We start from the raw sequence: 20,559 nt of genomic DNA, 5'->3' as shown, positions 1-20,559 counted from the left end.
TCCTAATGGCTTGAGGGAACACTATTATCACTGCACACCTGTAATTCATGCCCAGCCCAACATAAGGGCTGGGAAACCTGATTAGGTTATCAGGCCCTCTGCAACCCTATTTCTCATCTTTTCTCTATAGCAATGCTTCTCTAACTTTAATGTGCATAGGGGTTACCTGGGATCTTGTGAAAATGCAAATTCTGCCTCCCTAGGTCTGGGAATAGGGCCTGACATTCTGCATTTCTAATAAGCTTCCAGGTTGGGCAGCTTTGCTGGTCCCAGAACCACATTCTATGTAAAGAGACTCTAGCAATGGTCCCCCATTGGCTAGGGAGGACCATTTTTTATACATGATTATAATCATGTATAAAATTCCCAAATCCTGAAGCTCAAGCTATACCTTAGATCAACTAAAGCAGAATGATGGTTCATGCCTATAATCTCAGCACTTTGGGAGGCCAAGAAGGGTAGATCACTTGAGGTCAGAAGTTTGAGACCAATCAGGCAAACACAGCGAAACCCCATCTCTACTAAAAATAAAAAAGTTAGCCGGGCATGGTGGCATGTTTCTGTAGTCCCAGCTACTTAGGAGGCTAAGGCAGGAGAACTGCTTGAACCCATGAGGTGGAGGTTGCAGTGAGCCCAAATCATGCCACTGCACTCCAGCCTGGGCGAACAAATTGAGACTCTGTCTCATAAAAAAAAAAAAAAAACCAGAATGATTGGGGTGCTGTTGCATTTTTCTGTTGTTTTTTCATTTATGTGTATGTGTTGGTGATTTTTACACAAAATAATTTCCACTTTTAACTTGTTTTTTGACTTTTTAGTAATAGAGAGGCGTTGTTAAGGCTCTGCAGGTGATTTTTACGGGCAGCCAAAGTTGCATTTTCTACTTCAGCCAAACCATTCTATTCGTTCCCTCTACCCTGTGCCTTTGCGCACACCTGTGTTCCATGTATAGACTGACCTTTCTCTCCTCAGGTAAGTCCTGCCCTCCCTGTAAGACCTCCAGGAGTGCTTGCCCCCTTCTGTCCTCTCGTCCTGCATTAGCAGTGAAGGACGCTCCTTGAAGCAGGTGCTGTTGATTATACTCCTTCATATGCTCAAGGCCTGGCAGGTATAAATGTTAGATTAATCTTACTATAACTTTGTCATGGATTTTTATGGAAACTCAGCGAATAACATTAAATGAGTTCTTTTGCATCTGAAAAGAAAAAAACAAAACAAAAAGTCCTCAAAAAGCACAAGGGACATTTCCAGCTGAAAGGGACATTTTCAGGACTTGACCATGCCTGCTGGACAGATGTAGATATCCAGTTCCTCTTCATTAAGAAAAGCAAATCCTCCCTGTGCCCCAGTCACTAGATTCGCTCTTAGGATGAGTAAAGATAAAAAAAGAAGTCAGAGTTCAGGGTCATGATCTTTAGGTTAAGATGTGGAGAGGCTCGAATAACAAGCCATTCCTCACCGCGTGGAAGCAAGGGTTCTCTGGGCCTGATGGTCACAGGAGCCCATTCAAATTTGGGAATGAATGGACTGGGTTCTCCAATTTAACTGTTAAATTCCCTAACTACCCCATTTTAGGATATAAAATACTCCTAGTGCCATAACTATACAGAAAAAAAGAGACATCGCTAGTAATTTCCAAAATCTGAGTTTACGAAATTCTTTGTTAATGGGAGAGACTCATCTTATAATACCTATCTCTTAGCCAGAAAATATTTTAAACATGAAATTGGAGACAAAAAACTAATAGAAGATGTCTAGTGGCCACAAATGAATCATGGAAGACACACCAAGGAAAATTCATCACAATTCCAAACTGAGAAAAATTTAAATTGAAAGACATATTGTGAAGAGATTGATCTCTAAGTCAAACGGGCCTGGATTCAAATCTCAACTCTCTCCAATCCTTGTGTGTTCCCTGGCAAATTTCTTTAACTTTCTAGGCCTCAATTTTCTCTCTGTGAAATGAGGATTCTAATGACAATCTATGTATCTATTGCAAATAACAAATATGGCAGTTCTTCTAACAATGTATACCGTAAAATAAACGCTGTGTTAAATTTGTTTATAATCTTTACCCTTTACCATAAAAGCCATTTTTGTCATTATATTATATATAACATTATTATAATAACCACTCTACAATTGACCCTACCAAGCCACATGGCTTTTCCGGAACTTGCATACATGTTCCTAATACCTCAAGGATTCTGTACATCTGCCTGGAATGAACCTCGTCTGCTCCCTCTCCTCCCTTTCTAATTTATTATTATTTTGTTTTTAAAGTCTCACTTCCATGCTGTCTCCTCTCCTCTGGGTATTTTTCTTGTCACTTCCACCACCCTAAGCATCTCTTGAGCTTCTAGAGCATTTTATATGGACCTGTATTGGAGGATATATCACACTCTCAATTTTGAGTACCTGTGTTTCTTTCCATCATTTGACTGTGAATTTCTAGAGCTGTGCTATCTAATGATAGCCACTAGCCTCACATGCCACTATGCATATTTAAATTAATTGAAAATAAATAAAAATTAAAGATCAGCGCCTCAGTCACATAAGCCACATTTCAACTGCTCAAGAGTCACATGTGGCTGTGACTACCATACTGGACCATGCAGAATAGGACATTTCCATCATCACAGAAAGTTCTGTGTGCAGTGGCTCATGCCTGTAATCCCAGCATTTTGGGCGGCTGACACAGGCAGATCACTTGAGGCCAAGAGTTCAAGACCAGCCTAGCCAACATGGCAAAACCCCATTTCTACGCAAAAAAATGCAAAAATTAGCCAGGGATGGCGGCACACACCCCGAGGCAGAAGAATCGCTTGAACTTGGGAGACAGAGGTTGCAGTGAGCCAGGATCACTCCACTGCATTCCAGCCTGGGCAAGAGAGCAAGACTTTGCCTCCAAAAAGAAGAAGAAGGAAAAACAAAGAAAGTTCTGTTGAATAGAACTATTATAATCTATTGGGCAGGGAACAAGTCTTATTCATTCCTCGAACCTAGCTGTAACTATAGTGACGTTGTAAATGAGTGACTATTGGCAAACAGGCATATTTACACATGTTCTTTTGGCTGAATGAAAAGAAATTAATTATTTATTAGTATTGAAACCCACAAGAGAAAATATATACAATACATACAAAATACCTAACATGAAGGTCATCACATAGCAGGCAATAAAGGGTGTTTAATTAATTAACTGGTTAAAAAGACCTACTCCTTGTCTTCTTCTGATAATTCAATTCATATTGTGCCAGAAGATCATTAAGGAATCTTTTTAATCAGGTAGTACTTCGTTACATAAAATAAAATGACTGTTCCTATTAAAGAGATTTTATGTGAATGGATACCACTTTCTTTTTATATATATTTTATTGTATTTTAAGTTCTGAGGTACGTGTGAAGAACATGCAGGATTGTTGCATAGGTACATACATGGCAATGTGGTTTGCTGCCTCCATCCCCATCACCTATATCTGGCATTTCTCCCCATGTTATCCCTCCCCAACTCCCCAGCCCCCACTGTCCCTCCCCTAGTTCCCCCTCAACAGACCTCAGTGTGTGATGCTCCCCTCCCTGTATCCATGTGTTCTCATTGTTCAACACCCGCCTATGAGTGAGAACATGCGGCGTTTGATTTTCTATTCTTGTGTCAGTTTGCTGAGAATGATGGTTTCCAGGTTCATCCATGTCCCTACAAAAAACATGAACTCATCGTTTTTGATGGCTGCATAGTATTCCATGGTGTATATGTGCCACATTTTCCCTGTCCAGTCTATCATTGATGGGCATTTGGGTTGGTTCCAAGTCTTTGCTATTGTAAACAGTGCTGCAATGAACATTTGTGTGCATGTGTCCTTATAATAGAATGATTTATAATCCTTTGGATATATACCCAGTATACCCAGTAATGGGATTGCTGGGTCAAATGGAATTTCTATTTCTAGGTCCTTGAGGAAGCACCACACTGTGTCTTCCACAATGGTTGAACTAATTTACACTCCCACCAACAGTGTAAAAGTGTTCCTATTTCTCCACATCCTCTCCAGCATCTATTGCCTCCAGATTTTTTTTTTTTTTTTTAGATGGAGTTTCGCTCTTGTTACCCAGGCTGGAGTGCAATGGCGCGATCTCAGCTCAGGGCAACCTCCACCTCCTGGGTTCAAGCAATTCTCCTGTCTCAGCCTCCTGAGTAGCTGGGACTACAGGCGTGCACCACCATGCCCAGCTAATTTTTCTATTTTTAGTAGAGACAGGGTTTCACCATGTTGACCAGGATGGTCTTGATCTCTTGACTTCGTGATCCACCCACCTCGGCCTCCCAAAGTGCTGGGATTATAGGCATGAGCCACCACGCCCGGCCACGCCTCCAGATTTTTTAATGATTGCCATTCTAACTGGTGTGAGATGATATCTCAATGTAGTTTTGACTTGCATTTCTCTAATGACCAGTGATGATGAGCATTTTTCATATGATTGTTGGCCTCATATATGTCTTCTTTTGAGAACTGTCTGTTCATATCCTTTGCCCACTTTTGAATGGGTTTGTTTGTTTTTTTCTTGTAAATCTGTTTTAGTTCTTTGGAGATTCTGGATATTAGCCCTTTATCACATGGGTAGATTGCAAAAATTTTTTCCCATTCTGTTGTGCTGGTTCACTCTAATGATTTGTTCTTTTGCTGTGCAGAAGCTCTGGAGTTTAATTAGATCCCATTTGATGATTTTGACTTTTGTTGCCAATGCTTTTGGTGTTTTGGTCATGAAGTCCTTATGCCTATGTCTATGTCCTGAATGGTTTTGCCTAGATTTTCTTCTAGGGTTTTTATGGTGTTAGGTCTTATGTTTAAGTCTTTAATCCATCTAAAGTTAATTTTAGTGCAAGGTGTCAGGAAAGAGTCCAGTTTCTGCTTTCTGCACATGGCTAGCCAGTTTTCCCAGCACCATTTATTAAACAGGGAATCCTTTCCCCATTGCTTGTTTTTGTCACGTTTGTTAAAGAGCAAATGGTTGTAGATGTGTGGTGTTGCCTCCGAGGCCTCTGTTCTGTTCCATTGGTCTATATCTCTGTTTTGGTACCAGTACCATGCTGTTTTGATTATTGTAGCCTTGCTGTATATTTTGAAGTCAGGTAGTGTGATGCCTCCAGCTTTGTTCTTTTTGCTTGGAATTGACTTGGCTATATGGGCTCTCTTTTGGTTCCATATGAAGTTTAAGGTGGTTTTTTCCAGTTCTGTGAAGAAGGTCACTGGTAGCTTCATGGGGATAGCGTTGAATCTATAAATTACTTTGGGCAGCATGGCCATTTTCACGATACTGATTCTTCCTAACCATGAATGTGGAATGTTTCTCTGTCGGTTTGTGTTCTCTCTTATTTTGTTGAGCAGTGGTTTGTAGTTCTCCTTGAAGAGGTCCTTTATGTTCTTTGTTAGTTGCATTTCTAAGTATTTTATTCTTTTTGTCGCAATTGTGAATGGCAGTTTGTTCTTGATTTGGTTCTCTTTAAGTCTGTTACTGGTGTATAGGAATGCTTGTGTTTTTGCATTGATTTTGCAGATACCACTTTCAAAGGGTGAATGGTCAGTTCAGTTTAGTAGTTTGGCTGTGTTTTATTTGCCTACCCTTGTCAAGTCTACTGGCTCCTTAATCTTAGAACTAGGGTATATCCCTCTCATGTGAGAGGATGCAAATCAGTTCTGCAAAATCTCTTACATGCAGACAAGGCCAGTGGGCAGAGCCAACAAAATGTTTCTGCCAAGGCCACACCAGAGCTGCAAAATCACTCCTTTTGTGATTACTCCATTCTTGCCAGTGACTTCCCCAGCCCCTCTTCATTCCTTCCCCATCCTGAACAGAGACTGTTAAGATATCTAATTACTAAACTGCCCCTGCTTCATGATGCCACCCAATCCAATGTTGATCCTCTCTTCCTAGTCCTTCTTTAGAATCATTCAGCATAAATCCAAACCTTACAAAAAGACCTTTATGCTTCTGAGATGTTCACAGTTCCCCTGATGTGCTGTCTCCCTTGCTTCTCCCAATGAATAAACCTCACTACATCTATAGTAGCATTCCTGAGGTCTTTCTCTGTGACCAAACTTCATAACCTAGTCTATGATGGCATTCATTTCACTCCATAAAATTTCCCATATCAGGATGTAGCAAAATGTCTTTTGCTCCTCTGAGTTTTGATCAAGAGCTACATTTCTCAATTCAGCCTTGAAAAGAGATGAAGTACTGATACATGCTCCTACATGGATGAACCTTGAAAACATCAGGCTAAGTGAAAAAAGCCAAACACAAAAGGCAACATACTATATAATTCTAACAAAATGTTCAGGGCCGGGCGCGGTGGCTCAAGCCTGTAATCCCAGCACTTTGGGAGGCCGAGGTGGGTGGATCATGAGGTCAAGAGCTTGAGACCATCTTGGTCAACATGGTGAGACCCCGTCTCTACTAAAAATACAAAAAATTAGCTGGGCATGGTGGCACGTGCCTGTAATCCCAGCTACTCAGGAGGCTGAGGCAGGAGAATTGCCTGAACCCAGGAGGCGGAGGTTGTGGTGAGCCGAGATCACGCCATTGCACTCCAGCCTGGGTTGCAAGAGCGAAACTCCATCTCAAAAAAAAAAAAAAAGTTCAGAATAGGTGAACCCATAAAGACAGAAAACATTAGAGGTTGCCAAAGATTCAGGGAGGCGGGAATGAGAAGTGATTGCTAATAAGTACAGGGTTTCTTTTGGGGTGATAAAAATGTTGCGGAATTAGATAGTGGTAATGGTTACACAATCTTGTGAATATACAAATAACACCAAACAGTACACTTTAAAAGGGTGAATTTTACGGCATGTGAATTATATCTCAATTTTTAAAAAACTAAGTTTCTGCCTTTGGCTTAGAGTACAGTTTTTTTTTTGTACATGCGTCAAAGCCAGCTTTAGCCTCCTAAAACAGCATCAGACAGTGCATCAAGGAAGAACAGCCTCTTAAAGCAGCTCATTAAGCTACTTTGGACAGTTTCTTATTGATGCCAGTAGCACCTAACAAGGCTTCCTATGTAAATCCTTCAACCTTGTTTTCATACCTAATTTGTTTTCTCTTCATTCTGTTGCTTCTATTTTTTACAGAACTCATCAGTTCTGTATCTTTTGAAATTTTACTATAAAACTGCCCCAGCAGATAACTTAACTCTGCAAATCTTGTTCTATACTTAAAACCAATGTAGAAACATAGTTTCCTTGTCCACTGAAAATAACATCCAAGCCTATCCTGTATCCTCTACAGTTTACTTTATACAAATATTCAGAGTAAACTACGTAGACCAGTCATTCTTTACAATGTGGTTTTTGTTATTCTTAACAAATCTTTTGGCCTTTTGGTGTCATTATGTAGGGATACCTGCACATATGGCTGGGGTGGGGGGTGGTTGTTTTCATGGCTCCTAGAAATTCCATAGTCCAGTTCTCTCTCTCTGTTTTTTTTTTTTTGTTGTTTGTTTGTTTTGTTTTTTGAGATGGAGCTTTGCTCTTGTTGCCTAGGCTGGAGTACAGTGGTGCAATTTCTGCTCATTGCAATCTCCGCCTCCTGGGTTCAAGTAATTCTCCTGCCTCAGCCTCCTGAGTAGTTGGGATTACAGGGATTACCACCATACCCAGCTAATTTTTTGTATTGTTAGTAGAGATGGGGTTTCACCATGTTGGCCAGGCTTGTCTCAAACTCCTGACCCCAGGTGATCCATCCGCCTCGGCCTCCCAAAGTGCTGGGACTATAGGTGTGAGCCACTGACACCCAGCCTCCATTTCTCTTTCTTTAAGGTTTTAGGCCCCAGTGAAATGCATGAATTCAACCGTAAAAGGGAAGCCTTGGGGAATCACCTTCTTCACAATATTGTGTGAGGCTGGCACTGACTCATGATTTCAGAATGCATTTTAATACATAGCTATTGTGTTCACAGTATTTTCAAATAACATGGGCTCTTCACCTCCTCCCTATTTTAATAGTATAAAGGAATAAAAAAGAGTAAACATGACACAGGCTGCCTCTTTATTCACTCAGCTAACCAAGTACTGAATTAGGTATTGAGAATATAAAAGAGAAAAAGCACTTATTCTGCAGTGGTGAAGCAGACATGTGCGCTCAACATGGAAATGCCCCACATGTCTCTAACATGAGGGGTGGATAGTGAGTGAAGGGAAGATAGTGAGTCAGGGAAGGCTTCACCAAACAGGTAACCCTAGAGCTCAATTGAGCCAGGCTTTCATCAGGCAAACAGGTTTGGGTAGAGTCAGACAGCACTCCAGGTGAGCAAAGAAATGGTGTGTACAAAGTTGCTGAGATGTGAGAATGCTTGGGTTTCAGGAACAATGGGGTCAGGCTCTCCCTTTAGCTAGGGTACAGCCTGGGGGGAGTGGGAGAAGAGGTCAAACAGGGCCAGATTGTGCTGAAGAATATGATAGAATATTGGCCTAGAAATTCATTTTTAGTTCATGACATCAGTTGAATAAACGTAGAACTGTGTTTAGAGAACAAACTGCTTGGCTTGACAAACATCCTATAGGACAAATGTTGCTCATTATAAAGCATTTTCAAAAGGGGAAGTCTCATTATATAAACAACAGTTACTAATGTCAGCTCACAGGTCTGCTAAGTGTTACATGCCTTGACTCTACAGTAAAGTTCACCATAAACTTGAGACTTCCTTTCTTTTTTTTTTTTTGAGACGGAGTCTTGCTCTGTTGCTTGCCCAGGCTGGATTGCAGTGGTGCCATCTCGGCTCACTGCAACCTCTGACTCACAGGTTTAAGCATTTCTCCTGCCTCAGCTTCCCAAGTAGCTAGGATTACAGGTGCATGCCACCACACCCAGCCAATTTTTGCATGTTTTTAGTAGAGATGGGGTTTCGCCATGTTGGCCAGGCTGGTCTCAAACTCCTGACCTCAGGTGATTCAACCGCCTCAGCCTGCCAAAGTGCTGGAAATACAGGCATGAGCCACTGTGCCCAGCTGAGATGGTCTATCTTAAATGGACATTTTTTTTGTTTATGTTTTTGGTTTTTTTTTGAGATGGAGTTTCGCTCTTGTTACCCAGGCTGGAGTACAATGGCACGATCTCAGCTCACCGCAACCTCCGCCTCCTGGGTTCAGGCAATTCTCCTGCCTTAGCCTCCTGAGTAGCTGGAATTACAGGCAAGCGCCACCATGCCCAGCTAATTTTTTGTATTTTTAGTAGAGACGGGGTTTTACCATGTTGACCAGGATGGTCTTGATCTCTTGACCTCGTGATCCACCCGCCTCGGCCTCCCAAAGTGCTGGGATTACAGGCTTGAGCCACCGCGCCCGGCCTGTGATTTCAAAATAAAAGTGATTTACATATAAAAAGATGATTCATCCACCTAATACAAAACACAGCAAGGCTGCCTAAAAATTAAAGGCTAAGAAACTTATTTTACCCTTCCTTAAAAGGAATATGGTACTACCATTAGCATGCACTAAAGCCCCTCACTCTCTTGTTTTGGCTACGTCTAGAAGGTAATTAAAATGAACCATTCGGTAGTTGAATGAAAAAGTACAATATGAGAGCTAGTGTTCATGCTGTTATATTTTCCACAGAAGCATTCCAAGGCCAAAGCCCACTCTACCTTTCCCATCTTCCAGAAGCCAAGTAACAGCATAGCATTTGTCAGCAATCACAGAGACAAGGCAGTCGTAAGTCACAGGTAAACTCCAGGAGTCTCATCTTTTACAGTCACTGAAGTCAATAAGGTGCTGATTCTGAATAAAGTAGCTCTGATAGAGCCTTTTTTGCATTTTCTACAAACACTATGTCTTGTCAACAAAAAAACCTCCATGTCCTCTTAATTCTGGAGGCAATTAGTACCAACCAAGAATGCAGCCTGCTGTTATAGTAATGGCATATCACCATCAAATATCACCCATGGACAAATATACAATTCTGATTTAATTGACTAGATAAAGCAGCAAACAATTCATATTATCACAGTGACTGTACTTTTATCATCCAAATAAACATGGGTTGTTTCCCTTCTCATGCTAAATCAAGGGTGCAAAGTAAACTGGAATCACAAAATATACAAAACAGTTATTTAAGCCAGTATCATTAAAATGGAAATTTACATTCTATTTAAATAGATACATATATGTTAAGGAAATGACTAAAAAGCCTTTTTTTTTTGAGATGGTCTCACTGTGTCTCCCAGCCTGGAGTGCAGTGGCATGATTATAGTTCACTGACTGCAGCCTCGAACTCCTGGGCTCAAGTGATCCTCCCAACTCAGCCTCCCAAGTAGTCAGTACTTTGGGTGCATGCCACCACACCGAGCTAATTAAAAAAAATTTTTTTTGGAGAGAGGAGGTCTCTCTTACATTGCCCGGCATGGTCTCAAACTCCTGGGCTCAAGCAATCCTCCTGCCTCAGCCTCCCAAAGTATTGAGATTACAACCATGAGCTATCACACCTGGCCTAAAAAGCATACTTTACTGAAGATCTCTCTGATAAATCTTTACCACTGTAGTTCTAACAAACAGAAGGCAAGAGAGGTGGCTGTTAGTAGTTTCCTTTTAGTAAGTTAGAGTTCCTTGAATATACAGTCAGGTAGCTCAGCCTCTAATGAAGGGTATGATGCAGTCTTCATTTTCTTGTCCTTAGCCACTGGGAGGGTGATCAAGAAAGGGAAAGAAAACAGGGTAGCATTACAAGTTCTGTGTCACCTGTTTCAATTCCCTGCGTTTTGTAAACAGCATAACTTTCCACATATCCCCAGAATTTATCTCAAAATTAAACCTGCACAAAATTCTTAGACTTACATAAAAGGGAAATAGTTATCTAAAAAATCTGTATGTATGCTTAGGGACAAACTAGAAAAACAATAATATCCAATTAATATAAAATGGGAGCCTTTTCATTTTTATTTACTGTTGAAAGAAATAGCTCTCTTGTTATTTTTTGAACCTGAACTCACCACCATTTATTAATTACTGGTGCTGACTGGTCAGCCCAGACAGTGGTCCTTGGTTCAAAAGCAGTAGTCTGTCTGCAGCCCTGCAGTAGCACAAACGTGTTGACACCAGAAATTAGGAAAAGTATAGTTCCCTGCACAGACAGACTCACGCCCATTTCCCCCAGGTGAAAGAACGATTTCAGCTGTTTTTTGTTTGTTTGTTTGCTTTATCTGGTAAATCGTCTTGTTCTTCCAGGGATTAAAAAAAAAAAAAGCTTTTGGGGCTATTTTTTAGCGAACACAACCCAAAATGTCTTATGCATCGCCCTCACCACTAAAACAAAGAAAGAGGAAAAAAGTAATAAATTATATTGACTTTTAATAAGTTAAAAATGATTTTTAGGCTGGGTGCGGTGGCTCACGCCTGTAATCCCAGCACTATCGGAGGCCGAGGCAGGCGGATCACGAGGTCAGGAGATCGAGACCATCCTGGTCAACATGGTGAAACCCGTTTCTACTAAAAATACAAAAATTAGCTAGGCATGATGGTGCACACACCTGTAGTCCCAGCTACTCAGGAGACTGAGGTGTGAGAATTGCTTGAACCCAGGAGGTAGAGGTTGCAGCAAGTCAAGATCATGCCTCTGCACTCCAACCTGTCGACAGAGTGAGACTCCATCTCAAAAAATGAAAAAGAAAAATATACAATTCTTCAACTTCTGATGATCTTCTTTCAAAAGAAGATATGGGTGACATGACTGACTATGAATGTGTGACAGGGCTGACTATGAATGTATGATAAAAGACAACTGCAAAATTTGGGCCATTTATCAGGGAATATGTATCTCAAATGGCAATGAACATTGCACTTCATTTTAACAAAAGACCTCTCCTACTCCCCAAGGAATAATATTATTTGACATCTACAGAGTGCCAATAGGGTGGTGGAGTACGCAGTTCTTTAGAACAATTAGTATAAGTTCTTGGTGTAAGTCTTGGTGTGGGAAAAAAACAGCATGTATGACTGACTAATCACATACTCTATCCTATTTCTTTTCTGTTTTTCAAAAAAAAAAAAAAAAGCCAAAAAATATTCCCATATAATTGCTCTACTAGAGGGTCAGCTCATTTTGAAAGGCATGGCACTAATAGGACTCAAACAGGCTAGATGAAATACTTTATCATATACAAGGTAGACACAGGACCTTAAAAACCTAAGCATAGTTCAGAGAAACTACATGACTAGAAGTAGATTATCAAAGGTCCCTTACAGAGTGTTAAGATATGGCCAGGAACAGTGGCTCACGCCTGCAATCCCAACACTTTAGGAGGCTGAGGTGGGAGGGCTGCTTGCATCCAGGAGTTTGAGACCAGCCTGGGCAACATAGTGAGACCCTGTCTCTAAAAATAAAATCAAAACCACAGGCCAGGCACAGAGGTTCATGTCTGCAATCCCAGCACTTTGGCAGGCCAAGGCAGGCAGATTACCTGAGGTCAAAAGTTTGAGATAGCCTGGCCAACATGGCAAAATCCCCTCTCTACAAAAAATACAAAAATTAGCTGAGTAGAATGGCATGCACCTATAATCCCTGCTATTCAGGAGGCTGAGGCATGAGAACTGCTTGAACCCAGAAGGCGGAGGTTGCAGTGAGCCAAGATTGTGCGACTGTACCCCAACCTGGGTGACAGAGCCAACACACCCTATCTCCGGAAAAAAAAAAAAATTAGCCAGGTGTGGTGGTGTGCCTTGTAGTCACAGCTACTCTGGAGGCTGAGGCAGGAGAATTGCTTGAACCTGGGAGGTCGAGGTTGCAGTGAGCTGTGAGCATACTACTGCACTCCAGCCTGGGTGACAGACTGAGACACTGTCTCAGAAAACAAACAAACAAAAAATACACAAAGTGTTAATTAAGATCCACCTACCTTAGGTTAACCATTCTAGGCCTAGAGTTAAGATTGACCTGAGGATTAATCCACTTACAGGGTTATGTTGCTCCAGCCAAGCCTATAATCCTCAGAATTCATTGACTCCTAAAGCCATTCCATCTCTTCAATTCAAAGTCAAATCTCTAAAACTCAAAAAGCAGTTAGTGGGCTATTTGGTATTAAAGGATAGTGGTAACTCTCAAGTCCACTATCCAAACGCTAAGCAAGATTTGCCAAAATCACTTTATTTAGACACTCATTTCAGAACCTAGTTAATCTGGGTTGGGGTTGCCACCTACTGAAGTGGGGGTAGCTGGCCAAGTTTCTTCCATCTTGAGCAAGAAGTTAATTTAACAAAATATTTAAACACTCACTTTGTAAAAATAATTGTACTAGGAAGTGAAGGTAGACAATCTTTAACAACAGACAGTGCTGGGGGTTACCATAGTAGGAAAATAATACAAGTATACAAGTAACTACTATGCAAGTGGCATCTAGTAGGTACTGTGAGAGATTTATAAACCTCTGTTTATATAGAAGGTCAAAGAAGATAATCTGAAATCTAGTTGGGAGGGTCTGGATAGGTTTTGTGGAATAGAGTGCATTTGATGGAAGCTAAGAGAATGGATAAAACAACAGCAGCTGATAGTATTACACAAAGAATAAAGAAATGAGCATGAGATTAGTCACACACACACACGCACACACGCACAAACTTATTAGTTTATTGCCCATAAATATCCACCTTAAAATCTGGGGCTATTATACCAGAAACTATTATATAATTTGTTAATATACTGCTAAGGAAATCAGTTCTGCTAAGAAAATCAGTTCCCTCACCACTGGATTGTATTGTATTTTATGGTTATTAACTCAAAAAAATAAATGTAAAAAAAAAACTGCTTTCAAAGAAAAGGTGAATGTAAGATGTCCAAAGTTAGAAAAAGACAGTTTACTAAGAAATTTCCAGTTTGTATTTATAATATAATGTTACATTACCATTATAATATTAACAAGGTTCTTCGGTTATAAACTATTAACATCAACTTCTTTAGGTTGCCCAGAGGTGCAGAAGCTGAAAGCTATGTTTGAGAATGAGAGGTGACAAGTCAGAACAGAGTGAAAAGTGGCAAGCTAGAAATATTTCTGTGGCTAAGTTAAGTATCACCTAGGAATTCTCAGATACTTAGGGAGGTACCTGGACTAGGGCACAGACTTAGATGGGTGTTAAAGGGAAGAGACTCTCCCTAACAGCTAGAGAACGTGTGGACACTTGGATCACAGTAAAACAAAACTACGCACATAATCCCCTCTATCTGACATTTCATCTTGGCAGGCTCTCCCAGATTCTCTTTTTTCTGTTAGCTCCCTATTGGCTGCCAGTTATGAGCATCGCAGTCAAGAAAAACTACCAACACCGAGAAAGAATTTCTTAAGGATTTTATAAAATGTATCTCCAACAGGCCGGGAGTGGTGGCTCATGCCTGTAATCCCAGCATTTTGGGAGGCCCAGGCGGGCAAATCATGAGGTCAGGAAATCGAGACTATCTTGGCCAACATGGTGAAACCCCATCTCCACTAAAACTACAAAAATTAGCTGGGCATGGTGGTGTGTGCCTCTAGTCTCAGCTACTTGGGAGGCTGAGGCAGGAGAATTGCTTGAACCAGGGAGACAGAGGTTGCAGTGAGCCAAGATAGTGCCACTGCACTCCAGCCTGGGCAACAGAAACTCCGTCTAAAAAAAAAAAAGTATCCCAACAGCAATCACCCTCATTCCCTTGGAGCTTAGAAATTATACTTTTTGGCCAGCTGCGGTGGCTCACACCCATAATCCCAGCGGATCATGAGGTCAAGAGATTGAGACCATCTTGGCCAACAGGATGAAACTCTGTCTCTACTAAAAATACAAAAATTAGCTGGGCGTGGTGACACGCACCTGCAGTCCCAGATACTCCAGAGGCTGAGGCAAAAGAATCGCTTAAACCTGGGAAGTGGAGGTTGCAGTGAGCCAAGATCGTGCCACTGTACTCCAGCCTGGAAACAGAGTAAGACTCCATGTCAAAATTAAAAAAAAAAAAAAAAAAGAAAAAGAAAAAATAAGAAATTATACTTTTTCAATTATGGTTTTCTTAGTGAAAAATATCCTTTTTGCCACACAGCTCAAATATTCCTGTAATTTTTCTATGTTTTATGATACAAACATCTGTCAACATAGTTGTAAGCATATGAGTTTTTAAGAATGCAATAAACGCAGGTTTTCTTGGCATCCAGGTCATATCCAGGAGAGTAGTCGAAAATGAGACCAATGCAGGAAGAATTTGGAAAGTCTGTCTAGATACAAAGATCTCTGGGACTATAACTGTTGTTACTACTTATGGACAACATAATCTCACTCTGTTGTCCAGGCTGAAGTGCAGTTTTGCCATCTTGGCTCACTGCAACCTCCACCTCCTGGATTCAAGTAATTCTCATGTCTCAGCCTCCCAAGCACCTGGGATTATAGGCATGCACCACCACGCCTGGCTAATTTTTTTGTATTTTTAGTAGAGTCAGGGTTTCGTCATGTTGGTCAGGCTGGTCTCAAACTTCTGGCATCAAGTGATCTACTGGCCTTGGCCTTCCAAAGTGCTGGGATTACAGGCATGAGCCACCATGCCTGGTTCTGTCATTTAATCTTCACAGCATCTTTATGACATAGGTCATACTTATTAGCCATACAAATAAAGGGCACTGAGGCAGAAAAAAAAATACAATTGCTCACATTTAGATGAACAGATTTCCTCATTTTCTTTAAGTACTACGGCCAAGGATAGTTCTGTGTTCTGGGAAAAGAGCAAGAAAGTCAAAGTCAAAAGGTACCATTCTGGCACCCAGAACAACTATACAAAACAGGCCTTTCAGATCTACAAAGTCAGTACAATTCCTATCCAAATCCAAACTGGCTTTTTAGCAGAAATTGACATGCTCATTCTAAAATTCATTTAGAAGTGCAAGAGACCAAAAACAACCAAAACAATTTTCAAAAAGAAGAACAGGCAGGGAGCAGTGGCTCATGCCTATAATCCCAGCACTTTGGGAGGCCAAGGCAGGTGGATCACAAGGTCAGGAGTTCAAGACCAGCTTGGCCAATATGGTGAAACTCTGTCTCTATTAAAAAAAAAAAAAAAAAAAATTAGCCAAGCATGTTGGCATGTGCCTGTAATTCCAGCTATTCAGGAGGCTGAGGCAGAAGAATTGCTTGAACCTGGGAGGCAGAGGTTGCAATGAGCCAAGATTATGCCACTGCACTCCAGCCTGGGCAACAGAGTGAGGCTCCCTCTAAAAAAATAAAATAAAATAAAAAATAAAAAGCCAGGCACGGTGGCTCACACCTGTAATCCCAGCACTTTGGGAGGCCAAGGTGGGCAGATCACCTGAGGTCAGGAGTTTGAGACCACCCTGACCAACATGGAGAAACCCCATCTCTACCAAAAATAAAAATTAGCTGGGCATGGTAGTGCACGCCTGTAATCCCAGGTATTTGGGAGGCTGAGGCAGAAGAATAGCTTGAACCCGGGAGGTGGAGGTTCCAATGAGCCAAAATTGTGCCATTGCATTCCAGCCTGGGCAACAAGAGCAAAACTCCGTCTCAAAAAAAGAAAAGAAAACAAAAGAAAAGAACAAAGTTGGAGAACTCATACATCCAATTTCAAAATTTAATCCAAGACTACAGTAATCAAAACTGTGTGTTGCTGGCATTAAAAACAGATATATAGATCAACAGAATGCAAGTGAGAGTCAAGTAAAAAATGACTTATCATTACAGTCAAGCAATTTTTTTTCTTTCCTTTTCTTTCTTTTTTTTTTTTTTGACAGGGTCTTGCTCTGTTACTCTGGTTACATTGCAGTGACTATAGCACACTGCAGCCTTGACCTCCCAGGCTCAAGTGATCTTCCTGTCTCAGCCTCCTGAGTAGCTAAGACTACAGTTACATGCCACCATATCTGGCTAATATTTTCTGTTATTTTTTGTTGAGATAAGGTTCCAGGGCCAGTCTCGAACTCCTAAGCTCAAGCAATCTTCTACCTCAGCCTCCCAAAGTGCTGGCATGAGCCACTGAGCCCAGTCACCAATTGATTTTTGATGAGGATGCCAAGATATTCAATCGGGAAAGGATAGTTTTTTCAACAAATGGCAGTAAAACTAGATCTCCACATGTAAAAGAATGAAATTAGATCCCTACCTTACAGTCTACATAAAATTTAACTCAAAATGAATCCTAGACCTAAATATAAGCTGAAACTATAAAACTTTTAGAAAAAAAACATAGGTGTAAATCTCCATGACCTTGGATTAGGCAGTGGTTTCTTAGACACAAACCCCAAAATATGTGACAAAATAAAAAGATAAACTGAACATCATCAAAACTAAAAACTTTTGTGCTTCAAGGATACCACCAAGAAAATGAACAGAATATTTAAAAAATAAGTCAGGCCAGGCACGGTGGCTCATGCCTGTAATCCCAGCACTTTGGGAGGCCGAGGCGGGTGGATCACAAAGTCAAGAGATTGAGACCATCCTGGTCAACATGGTGAAACCCCATCTCTACTAAAAATACAAAAAATTAGCTGGGCATGGTGGCGCGTGCCTGTAGTCCCAGCTACTCAGGAGGCTGAGGCAGGAGAATTGCCTGAACCCGGGAAGTGGAGGTTGTGGTGAGCCAAGATCGCGCCATTGCACTCCAGCCTGGGTAACAAGAGGAAAACTCCGTCTCTAAAAAATAAATAAATAAATAATAAAAAAATAATAAAAAGTCAGGCCAGGCGTGGTGGCCCAAGCCTGTAATCCCAGCACTTTGGGAGGCCGAGGCGGGTAGATCATGAGGTTGAGAGCTTGAGACCATCTTGGTCAACATGGTGAGACCCTGTCTCTACTAAAAATACAAAAAATTAGCTGGGCATGGTGGTGTGTGCCTGTAATCCCAGCTACTCAGGAGGCTGAGGCAAGAGAATTGCCTGAACCCAGGAGGCGGAGGCTGCAGTGAGTCGAGATCGCGCCATTGCACTCCAGCCTGGGTAACAAGAGCGAAACTCCGTCTCAAAATAAATAAATAAATAAATAAGTCACAAAAAATGAAGAAAAAAAAGAAAATGAATAGACATGCCACAGAATGAGAGAAAGCATTCATTGCCACCTATATGATAAAAGCCTTGTATCTAGAATATGTAAAGAATTCTTATAACTCAACAATAAAAAGGCAAATATGATCAAAAACTGGACAAAGGATTTAAACATATATTTCTCCAAAAAAGACATTCAAATGGCCAATAAGCACATGAAAAGGTACTCAATGTTATTAGCCATTAGAAAAATGCAAATCAAACCCACAATGGAATACTACTTCATACCCACTGGGATGGCTAAAAGAAAAAACAACACATTAGCTAGTGTTGGTGAGGATATGGGGAGAGAACAAATCCTCTGCAAATGGGAACATAAACTGGTGCAGCCACTTTGAAAAACAGTTTGGCAGTTTCCTTAAAATGTTAAACATAGAGTTACCATATGACCCAGCAAATCCAGGACTAGGTATGTGCCCAAGAGAAATGAAGACATACAGCCATATAAAAATAAAAATTTGTACACAGTGTTCACCGGAGCAGCAAGCACTACTTATTATAGTCCAAAAAAGTAAAAACAGCCCAAATGTCTATTCTTTCAATTGATGAGCGAATAGACAAAATGTGGTATAATCATGCAATGAAATAGCATTTGGCAATAAAAAGAAGTGAAATATTAGTACATGGATAAACCCTGAAAACTAATGCTCTGTAAAAAAAATTCAGTTACAAAAGCCCCCAAATTATATAATTCCATTTGTATGCAATTTCTAGAATAGACATATCTATATAGAGAGATACATCAGTGATTCTCTAGGACTAGGGGATCTGGAGAGTAATGAAGGTAACTGCTAATGGGTACAGGTTTCTTTTGGAAGGTGATAAAAACATTCTAAAATTAGTTGTGATCATGGTTGTGCAACTCTGTAAATATATTAAAAACCACTGGATTGTAAATTTTAAATGGGTGGATTTTATGTGAATTATAGCTCCATAGGGCTTTTTTTATATTTAAACAGATCCTTGAATCCACTGGGGGATGAAGTAGGGGTGTGTGATAGGCTGACAGGTACCACACACACAGAGGGTGGCATGGACAAAGCATTTTCTGCCTTGACATTGGGCTTCTTGACTGCCCAGGTACTGAAAAGGGGTGAGAAGGAGGAACATTTGAAAAGGAGAAAATCTGCTTTAAAAGTTTTAAAACCTTTAAAAATTATGGGGTTTTTTTTTTTTGAAATGGAGTTTCGCTCTTATTGCCCAGGCTGGAGTGCAATGGCGCAATCTCAACTCACTGCAACCTCCGCCTCCCGGGTTCAAGCGATTCTCCTGTCTCAGCCTCCCAAGTAGCTGGGGTTACAGGCACCTGCCACCACGCCCAGTGATTTTTGTATTTTTAGTGGAGACAGGGTTTCACCATATTGGCAGGCTGGTCTTGAACTCCTGACTTCAGCTGATCCATCCACCTTGGCCTCCCAAAGTGCTGGAATTACAGATGTGAGCCACCACACCCAAACTAGAAGAGCAAAACTCTCAGACTCCTTGACTCCAGTGACTTGAGTAAGCTGCTCATGTTAAACGGTTAGGTGTTTCCTAGATACTGAGAACTTCCAGAGCCTTCTCCAGAATGCCCAGTCACTTCCCTACTTGGCCAAGTAGTGATCTATTAATGTTAAATGAAAACTTTTCAGACTTTGTTTTTGGATTAAAAGAAAGCCTCTCAGCTTGTATCCAGTAAAGCATAGCTGCAAATCAGTGATGAGATACCTCAACACAGACAATTATTTAGGATAAACAGGCATTAGAAACCTCAGGCATCCCAACCTAAAGTGGGTTCGTCACCTCTCCATTTGGGAATTTTAAGTAAAGCAAAAGCACTGTGATGTTGCTGCTGCCTTTCAGCAAAATAATATCTAGGATTTTTTTTTCTACAAAATTCCTGCCTTTCTTCACTCCTCTGAATCACTATATCTGATAAAAACTATGTTCAGCAAAATATCAGAAGCCATAATGTACAACAACTTAACAGATATTAGCAACAAATAACTGATAGGTTCCCTATGCATGGAATTTCTGAGGTACATTAAAATGGAATTAGGTCAAAGCCAGTTTGTTTTGCTCTGAAGTTATTCATGTTTAACTTTAAGAGCAGTGGAGACTTTCTAGGAATTTATTTTAAGTAAAAGATCCAAAAAAGAGGAAAAGACTAAATGCATAAAATTATGCATTACATCACTTTTGGCAGTAGAAATTTTGAAAAATGTTCATAGAAAAATAGGTAATTAGGTTGGGACTGGTGGCTTATGCCTGACATCCCAGCCCTTTGGAAGACTGAGGCAGGTGGATCACAAGGTCAAGAGATCAAGACCGTACTGGCCAACATGGTGAAACCCAATCTCTACTAAAAATACAAAAATTAGCGGGGTGTGGTGGTGCATTGTCTGTAGTCCCAGGTACCCAGAAGGCTGAGGCAGAATCACTTGAGCCCAGGAGGTGGAGGCTGCAGTGAACCGAGATCCCACCACTGCACTCTACTCTGGCAGAGCAAGACTCTGTCTCAAAAAAAAAAAAAGGCC

General features: G+C 40.9%; 1 protein-coding gene across 20 annotated transcripts in view; it reads right to left on the bottom strand.

Moving 5' to 3' along the window:
* Nucleotides 1-20,559, bottom strand: part of GREB1L (GREB1 like retinoic acid receptor coactivator) — a 334,722-nt gene that overhangs the window by 224,923 nt on the left and 89,240 nt on the right. For 7 of the 20 annotated variants that reach the window (XM_054244041.2, XM_078347851.1, XM_054244040.2 and 4 more), the window contains exon 2: nt 15,645-15,705. The exons of the other annotated variants lie outside the window; for them this stretch is intronic. The gene's annotated coding sequence lies outside the window, so the exon portion shown is untranslated. The remainder of the gene's footprint in view (nt 1-15,644; nt 15,706-20,559) is intronic. 20 annotated transcript variants of the gene reach the window in all.

The sequence above is a fragment of the Callithrix jacchus genome, chromosome 13, assembly GCF_049354715.1.
Source record: "Callithrix jacchus isolate 240 chromosome 13, calJac240_pri, whole genome shotgun sequence".
Lineage (NCBI taxonomy): Eukaryota > Metazoa > Chordata > Mammalia > Primates > Cebidae > Callithrix > Callithrix jacchus.
This window is presented reverse-complemented; position numbering and strand designations above follow the sequence as displayed.